We start from the raw sequence: 8890 nt of genomic DNA, 5'->3' as shown, positions 1-8890 counted from the left end.
CTGATCTATGTATAGATTTTTGTGTCAAGTTCATAGTGTTTTTATCACCATCGCTTCATAGAACTTTAAGAGGTGTTAAGTAGGGGAACCTGGGGGGCTCAGTCAGTTGAGCGTCTGACTCTTGGTTTCGGCTCAGGTCATGAACTCAGGGTTGTAGGATTGAGCCCCTTGTCCGGCTCCATGTTCACCATGGAGTCTGCTTGAGATTCTCTCCCTCCCTCCTTCTTTCCCCCTCACCCTGCTCTTGGGTGCACATGTGCTCTCTCTCAAAACAAATAATAAAAATAAAATTTAGAAGGTGTTAAGTAACTACAGGTCAAGCAAAATGAAGAGTGAGAAGCTCCCAGGTTTGGATTTGAGTCCCCAAACCTTGATCACGTTTGTGAGTACAGTTTCCATGGAGATACGGAGATGGACGCTAGATTTAGCGATGTTTGGGAAAGAGTAGAAAGTATAGGTTGTTGTGCTCTTGAAGAATTCAGCAGTGAGAGGGTGTAAGAACGTGGTACGGTGGATGGAAGGAGAAGCAAAAAAAAAAGGGGGGGATGTTTTAAAGCCCAGGGAAGATTTGCATGTTTGTGACCCAGAAGGAAGGTGTCAGTGGAAGGGGATACACATCTACCAAAGAGTTATAAACATCCATAAACTTCTTCCCAGAAGAACTAAAATGCTGTGATTATCATAAATGGTGTGACTTAGTTTCAGGCTCTGTATCATATGTATTGCCATTAAGGTTTCCTGTACTCTCCATTCAACATTAAACACCATATTAAAAAACACAGATGGAAAAAAAAAACACAACAACAACTGAAGGAGATAAAGAGGTACAAACTTCCCGTTACAGAATAAGTAATGGGGGTGAAAAGTACAGGATGGGGAATACACTCAACAACATTGTAATAACTCTGTCTGGTGACAGACGGAAACTATGCTTAGTGTGGTGAGTAGTAATGCATATAAACGTCGATCTCTATGCTGTACACCTGAAACTAATGTAATATTGCATGTCAACTACACTTCAATTATAAATAAGTAGATAAATAAATAGATAACAAATATCTGCATTCTCCCTATTGGTAAAAACGGATGAAGTTCATTTTTTCTCTGTAAAATACAATTCTGAGGATAGACAATGGGGGAGGAGGCCAATGGAAGGTACTGGATTCTGAGGCATAACTAAGGTAGCAGCACTGGTTTTACCTAGTATTTTCCTGTTCCCTTTTCTTCTGCTCCAAACAAGAGACCAACTAAGTGTACGCTCCTGCCCTCAGGGACGTGCACAGTAGAGTAAGCTGAGGAGTTTTAAAAATAAATAAATAAATACATCAATTGATTTAAAAAAAAAAAAAGGCAATGCCCAGGTGGTACTGTAGGCCAATTAAATCAGTCACGTGAGAACTGAGCATGAGTATTTTATTTTAAAGATTTTATTTTTTTATCAGAGAGAGGGTGCACAAGAGAGAGAGCACAAGAGTGAGTGGGCAGGGCAGAGGGAGAGGCAGAAGCAGACTCCCCGCTGAGCAGGGAGCCCGAAGGGGGGACTCAATCCTAGGACCCCGGGATCATGACCTGAGCGGAAGGGAGATGCTTCACTGACTGAGCCACCCAGGTGCCCCTGAGCACAAGTATTTTTTAAAGCTTCCCAGATGATTTCAGTGTAGAGCAAAGATTGTGAACTGCTGACCTGGAGTTTCTGAGTCAGCCAACAACGCAATGCTGTTTTCTGAAACCGGCACATGTGAGCCTTGGCAAGATCCGGTGTGAAAAAATATTAGAGACAGATGACCGACACTCCTTCATGTGACAGGGCATATTCTCTGCCTGCCTCTCTACTTAGGATGTCCTCCAAGGAGAATTCAAGGTAGCGATACCTTGAATTGAGGTGCTTTCCAGGGTATTTCTAACATGGGCAAGACTCAGAAAGGCACAACAGTGTTTGCACAATGGGGGTGTTTTGGTCACCATGCAGCGGGGAAAAAAAGGTTAAAATATCACAGGAAATGAAAGAGAAGCTACTCCTGAGATGAAGCTGAATGTGAGAATTTAATTACTAAGAGCGAGAAAAGAGTTGTTCACTTGGGAGTTTCCTAGGAGGTGAACTCGTTTCTTTTGTCAACTCTCCACTGGTTGGAATGCTGTTTAAACCAACGGCCAAGAGGAATTTAAAAATTAACTGTACGACAAACTGTTTTGACATACAAACACCTAGAACAAACACATATTCACACCCACTCTAAGGTCAAAGTTTGCAAAACTAAAAATATATTTACAGGGAAACAAAATGAATCGTATTGAAATTTGGAAAACAGAACACGAGGGTGTCACCCTGATATCTGAGAAACAAAAAGAAGTATTTGCTAGTATTTGATTTTTATTCCTAGGGGTTGTCTTTTTGTGATCCCTTAACTAGGGAACAGGAAGTTGAGTTTATCATCCAGAAACTCATCTCAGAATGAGACAAATGTCTGCACTTATGTAACTCTGTATTTAAAGTAATTCCCTAGCTCAAGATTGAGAGTACAAAGCACTGGGTTGGAATCCCGGCTCTGCTAGGTACTCGTAGGTGACCTTGGATAATGATTTAACCACTCTAAATCTCAGTTTTGTCATCTTTAAAAGAGGGATGATGATGATGATGATGATGATGAAGAAGAAGAGGAGGAGGAGGAGGAGGAAGAGGAGGAGGAGGAGGAGGAAGACACCTACATAAGGTGTTTACGAAGGCTTAGCTCCATGCCCAGCACTCGGAAAGCATTCGATTGATCATAATCATTCTTCTAAGTCATATTCTATTTATAAACTAAGAAATTTAGAAGTGTCCCTCTCATTTTCTGATATGTAAAGATTATACAGAAATAGCTGAAATGTTCTGGCCTGAATAAAGGACACATGGTTTCATTTAGAGATGCACTAGTCTGAATCTTAATTCTTGATTCTGATCCCTCAGCTGGGACCACTCTCTTTTTGAAGTAGTGCTCCTGTCTCTTAGCTACCCTAGTGCCCTCTCTCCAGTGAAAAACTAAAAATACACTGAGTAAACAGTACAAGCTATTGGTTTATTTTTAAACTTTCTAAGATTCCCTTGGAAACGTAACCATCTCCCATCGGCATTATCAGCTCACTCTGAAGAATACAACCAGATAGAATGCCATGTGGAACAAATTGAGAATCCCATGACCTAACACCAGTCTCTAGCTCACAGCTCAATGCAGGGTTGCAGGTCTCAAGTGAAGGAAATTCCAAAGGTTCCCACCAGTATGAGTTCTGGAGGTATGGACAAGCTTCCGGAAGAATAAGAAACACTCCCCCATAGAGCCCATTGGTCCACCACTGATTGCTAAGGTACGTGGTGTTGCAAGAGAGACTGCCCTGCCAAGCACACCATTTCTTCATTGTTTCCTCTCCCACTGGGGCAATGTCTAGAGGCAAAGCCTACTTCCCAATCACAGAGAACACCGAATAATCCTGTCTGACATAACTGGAAAACTAGATGGGAAGAGATTCCTGGGTTACTTAAAATGTTCTAGGTTAGAGAAAGAAGGAATTCTTGCCAACTAACAAATACCACTATAATTCTGTTTTAAACAGATAATGTACAAGAGAAAACTAGAGATATCAAACTGATTTGTAAAAGGTTCTAGGGGCTCCTGGGTGATGCAGTTGGTTAAGAGTCCAATTCTTGGTTTCAGCTCAGGTCGTGATCTTGGGATTGTGGGATCGAGCCCCACGTGGGGCTCTGAGCTCAGTGCAGAGTCTGCTTCGGATTCTATCTCCCTCTCCCTCTGCCCCTCCTGCTTGTGCTCTCTCACTCTCTCTCTCTAAAATGGATAAATAAATCATTTAAATTAAAAAAAAATAAAAGGTTCTAAATAAAGTATTAGCAAATAGAATCTAGGAGTAAATTTAAATAGCAATACACCATGACTGTGAGTGTGTATTCCAATAACGCAAAGGTAGCTAAATATTAGAAAATCTATATTAATATTGACCAAAGGGGTGGAAATCTTATGATCTTATGGTAGATAGTAACAATTCTTAACATTTATGTCCACTCCCGATAAGTGCTCTTTGTGAAATGGGATTTGGTGAATGACTTCCTTAACATCAAGACATATCTTAAACCAAAAGCCAATGTCATCCTTGGATGATTGGAATATCTATCACATAAAAGCAATGTCATAATGTCTATGACATTAGGTGACTAAGTGAAAAGGCATACCTGTGAATAAATATTCAGTATGGTTGTAAAAACATAAGTTCTTCCAAAATAATCTAGAAAATCATCTCATTTCTGGTCAAAATCCCAACATGATATTTGTGGGAGGGAGCATTTTAAAAAGTATCCCAACTGCATAGTAAAAGGTGATAATCCAAACCCACGATTGGGAAAAGATAATCACATAAATAATTGTGCTATTGTCATTGTGATGACGAGTAGGAGAGATAAACACAGGTTTGGTGTAAAATGTTTTAAATAAAATGTGGGCTCTTGTTTCATTCATTACTCAAAGGAAATTCCAATACAACAAATATTTTAAAGTAAAAACTAAAATTACGTAAGACCTAGAAGAAAGACTGCACAAGTACTTCTCTAATCTTGGGTGGAGGGTCTTTCTGAGCACATCATGAAAAACAGCCATCACAAACAAAAGACTGATAACCTCGACTGCGAACAGTGAGAACTTCCCAATGACAAAAACAAACAAAAGCCTATAAATAAAGCTGAAAGACAAAGGACAAATGTGGGGAAATAGGCGTAATACGGATAACAATCTGCTGCTACTCTAATATAAAGAGTTGGGCACTTAAGAATAAATCATTCCTCCCAGTAAAATAAAGAACCAGTAGGTTCCTCAAAAGAAAGAAAACGAAAATAGTAATTTGAAAAGATACATGCAGCCGTATGTTTAGAGCAGCATTATTTACAATAGTCAAGATATGGAGGTAAGCCAAGTGTTCATCCAGAGATGAATGGATAAAGAAGATGTGGGATATTTACATAATGGAATTTTACACGGCCATAAAAAAGAAAGATATCTTGCCATTTGCAATGACATGGATGGAGCTCAAGTGTATTATTCTAAGGGAAATCAGGCAGTCGGAGAAAGACAAATACCATATGATTTCACTCTATGTGGAATTTAAGAAACAAAACGAACAAAGAAAAAGGACAAACAACAAAAAAATATAGTGTCTACAGCGATAAAATTTTTTCTCCTGACTCTACTGACCTCTGTAGAAGGGAAGAGGTATGACCAGTGGCAGTTCCTACCACTCACTCCTACCAGGATTCTCCGAGCACCCTTCATACACACACACACACACACACACACACACACACACACACACACACACACCCCTTGGGCAGTTTATTGAGGAATCACACCTGCGTCCCTGTAGCATGTGGCTTCCTAGTGTACTGCTCAGCTGTTTCTAAGCTTAATGTTCTTTCTGAATCAGAATACTGCCCACGAATGGGGTTGTGGAGGGGACGGTTCTCTTCAAAGTGGAATCAGCACATAGAGAAGCATGGCTGCCTATTTCCTGGCTCAAGTCTTGGGAAGGGCTTTCTTCCCTTTGCACAAGGGTTCTGCGTTTGTGAAACAAAGCCAGACTGTGCGATGAGCTGATTCTGCCACTAGATTGCCTGTCTCCATCTTTGATGGCACTAGGAAATCCCCTGCCTTCCCCAATTCTGTCAGTCTTCATGGGTGCTTTAGCAAGAGGTTCTAATCACGAGTGACTGCACTGGAAGTCACCGTGAACCATAAACTGTCACATAATGACTTGTCTACTCGGGGTGACAAAAATTCCACAGAATATATATAATCATAGAACATGGTCCCTTTGTCTATAGACGCTGTGGAGGCCAACATTGACCAGCGCGGTGGCTGCTCCCCGTACCGCTGGAGTATCTCCTCGGGGACTCTCATCAGAGCCTGCAGCGCATTGTTCTGGTGTTCAGAGCCCACAAATGAAATCCTTTTTAGACTGTATTCGATTTTTGGAAACAGGTAAAAGCCATTTGCCACATTCTCCATGGAATGTGCAACTGGTAAGTTTTAAAGATATGTATCTTAGATGCATATAGGATGCTTTCATCATATACAGAAGCACACGGAGAGAAAACTATAAGGCAGCAACACTAATTGATGCTCGTTATAGTAATTAACACATTCGGAAGGCAATTCCCAAAGGGGACTTCTAAAGACTTTTTTTAAACACTAATAGCATCACAAGTGGATAATCTAATTTGTTTTTGGGGAAACCATGAATACCTGGTTTGGTTTTGGGGGAAAAGTCATATGAGAGTCACAATTTGTCTAGCTGATGTTCTCTTCTTTCTTAATGTTATTTTGAAAGGTTTAATAAGCAAACCTTCCTTTCCTCGACCTACCTCCCTGCACCCTCCAATACCAGCCAACTAGTGCACCATCGTCTCCTTCATTTTTTCTTTCATAACATCTGCCTTACATTGGACCTTCCTCACTACTTTCTCCATTGTGATCTTTAACATCTCTTATTGAAATTTCATGCCTTTGTTCACATTTTTATACCCCTGCCCCCATTACTGGAATTTCCCCCCTAGTCTTCTCTGCCTAACAAAACCCTCCTAATCCTCCCAGGTCCAGCCCCCAGTCCACCTAAGTAGTGGACTTGTTGGCCTCCTGCTTTGCACCCTGTCATTCTGCTTGTCACTCTGAACCATTGCGTAGTGTAGGAACTCCATCCCGGGTGGCATTCAGTCAGATATCTGCTGGGTGTTGTGAAATAAAGGTTGGACTGATTTCTCAATCACAGGGGAAATTCAGGGTCAAAATGAAAGGGGAAAAAAATCAGTTTGTTTCAGTTTGGCTAATGTCCAATTTGCTCAGAATGAATGATAAACTAACAACAGACGGGACTGAATTTTACGCTTCCAGTCTCATTCCTTTGAAACTGTATGGGGAAGTTTCCCAGGCACACTCCATATGGGGGACACACCAAGTTCCTCCTTTGGGTTGAAGAAATAGGACTCAGAGAGATATGATCAATTGGAAGCCATCAATTAGAGAAGACTAGTAATAGGCAAAAAATAATAATAATATCTAGGAATAGAGAAATTGAAGACACACACCGTGTGAGCCAGGATGAAAATCACACCTCGCCTTTAGATAGTAAAATGTTGGTCAGCTGTCTGATGTTCACCTGGCTCCCAACTCCAGTGTTCTCAGGTTCTTCTTTGGTTGCTCCATTTTTGGTAGTGCAAGAAAAACTAAACTACAGGTATGACTTCCAGAGAAAAACATCACCAGACTTGTTGTGAACTGTCTGATCATTTCTCCCCCTTGTAGGAGGAGCTTACAGTTTTTCTCACTGATGGATAAGACTTTCACATAGTAGGCCTCTTAACTCTTTTATTAACTATGCTTATTGCAAACAAGTTTTTCCCAAATGGTTAGACATTTATTCCCACCCTTTCCTAATAATCCATCCTTCCCCAGTACTTTGAAATGGCCACCAAAGCTTTATACTTAGCAGCGAGGACTGCCAATAATGCACGGCTCCAAATGCCACACAGGCTATAAAGGTGGGGTCAAGGGTGGACCCAGAGCACTCCAACTGGACAATGACATTCAGGAAATAGCAGTTAAAAACCAACAAACCAACCAACCAACCAACCAAACAAACAAACAAACAAAAACCTGTGGTGATTCAGCAGTTTATTCCTGGGAATAAATCACCATCACCATCATCACCATCATCACCATCACCATCATCACCATCATCATCATCATCACCATCATCACCACCATCATCACCATCATCACCATCATCACCATCACCATCATCACCATCATCATCAACACCATCATCATCATCACCATCATCATCATCATCATCACCATCATCATCACCATCATCATCATCATCATCACCATCATCATCATCACCATCAACACCATCATCATCACCATCATCATCATCATCATCACCATCATCATCACCATCATCACCATCATCACCATCACCATCATCATCATCACCATCATCACCATCATCATCATCACCATCATCATCATCATCATCACCATCATCATCATCACCATCATCATCATCATCATCATCACCATCACCATCATCATCACCATCATCACATCATCATCACCACCATCATCATCACCATCATCACCACCATCATCATCACCATCATCATCATCATCACCATCACCATCATCATCATCACCATCATCATCATCATCATCATCACCATCATCATCATCATCATCACCATCATCACCATCATCACCATCACCATCATCACCATCATCACCATCATCATCATCACCATCATCACCATCATCACCATCATCACCATCACCGTCATTATCTACACACCTTGGTCTTAGAGTATGTGGCCTAACTATTTGGAGCATTTCCAAAGTACGGTATAACTCAGACTAATTTAAGCTATGATTTTTTTTTACTGTGCCTCAAACCCCATCCCTTTGTGTTACAATTCGGAGTGTGTTACAATTTGAAAAAAAAAAGTTTTCTTTCACTGTAAGTATTCACTATAAATCTTATAAAAATAGACGCAAACAACGCCAGTGACCTATCACCACCCTCAGAAGGCTATTCCTGAGGAGCCTCTCAGGATGGGAATTCACTGAGATCAGAGAATTTCGGAGCCTCCCTGTAGAAACACTGGACAGTTGGGGATAGCTGGTCATCCTCTCCTTCAGACTCAAGTCTCAGGCTCTCATTTTACTCCGAAAATATCTGCTCAAAATAAGTTCTTTTTCCTATTACTCAGTTCAAACACCTTATTTTACTTCTGGTTTATCAGCATGCAGCATGGTGGTTGACCAAGCAAGCAATTATGCAAAGCAGAAGTCCTACAGCAAAA

The sequence above is a fragment of the Ursus arctos genome, unplaced genomic scaffold (genome assembly GCF_023065955.2).
Source record: "Ursus arctos isolate Adak ecotype North America unplaced genomic scaffold, UrsArc2.0 scaffold_102, whole genome shotgun sequence".
Classification (NCBI taxonomy): Eukaryota; Metazoa; Chordata; class Mammalia; order Carnivora; family Ursidae; genus Ursus; species Ursus arctos.
This window is presented reverse-complemented; position numbering follows the sequence as displayed.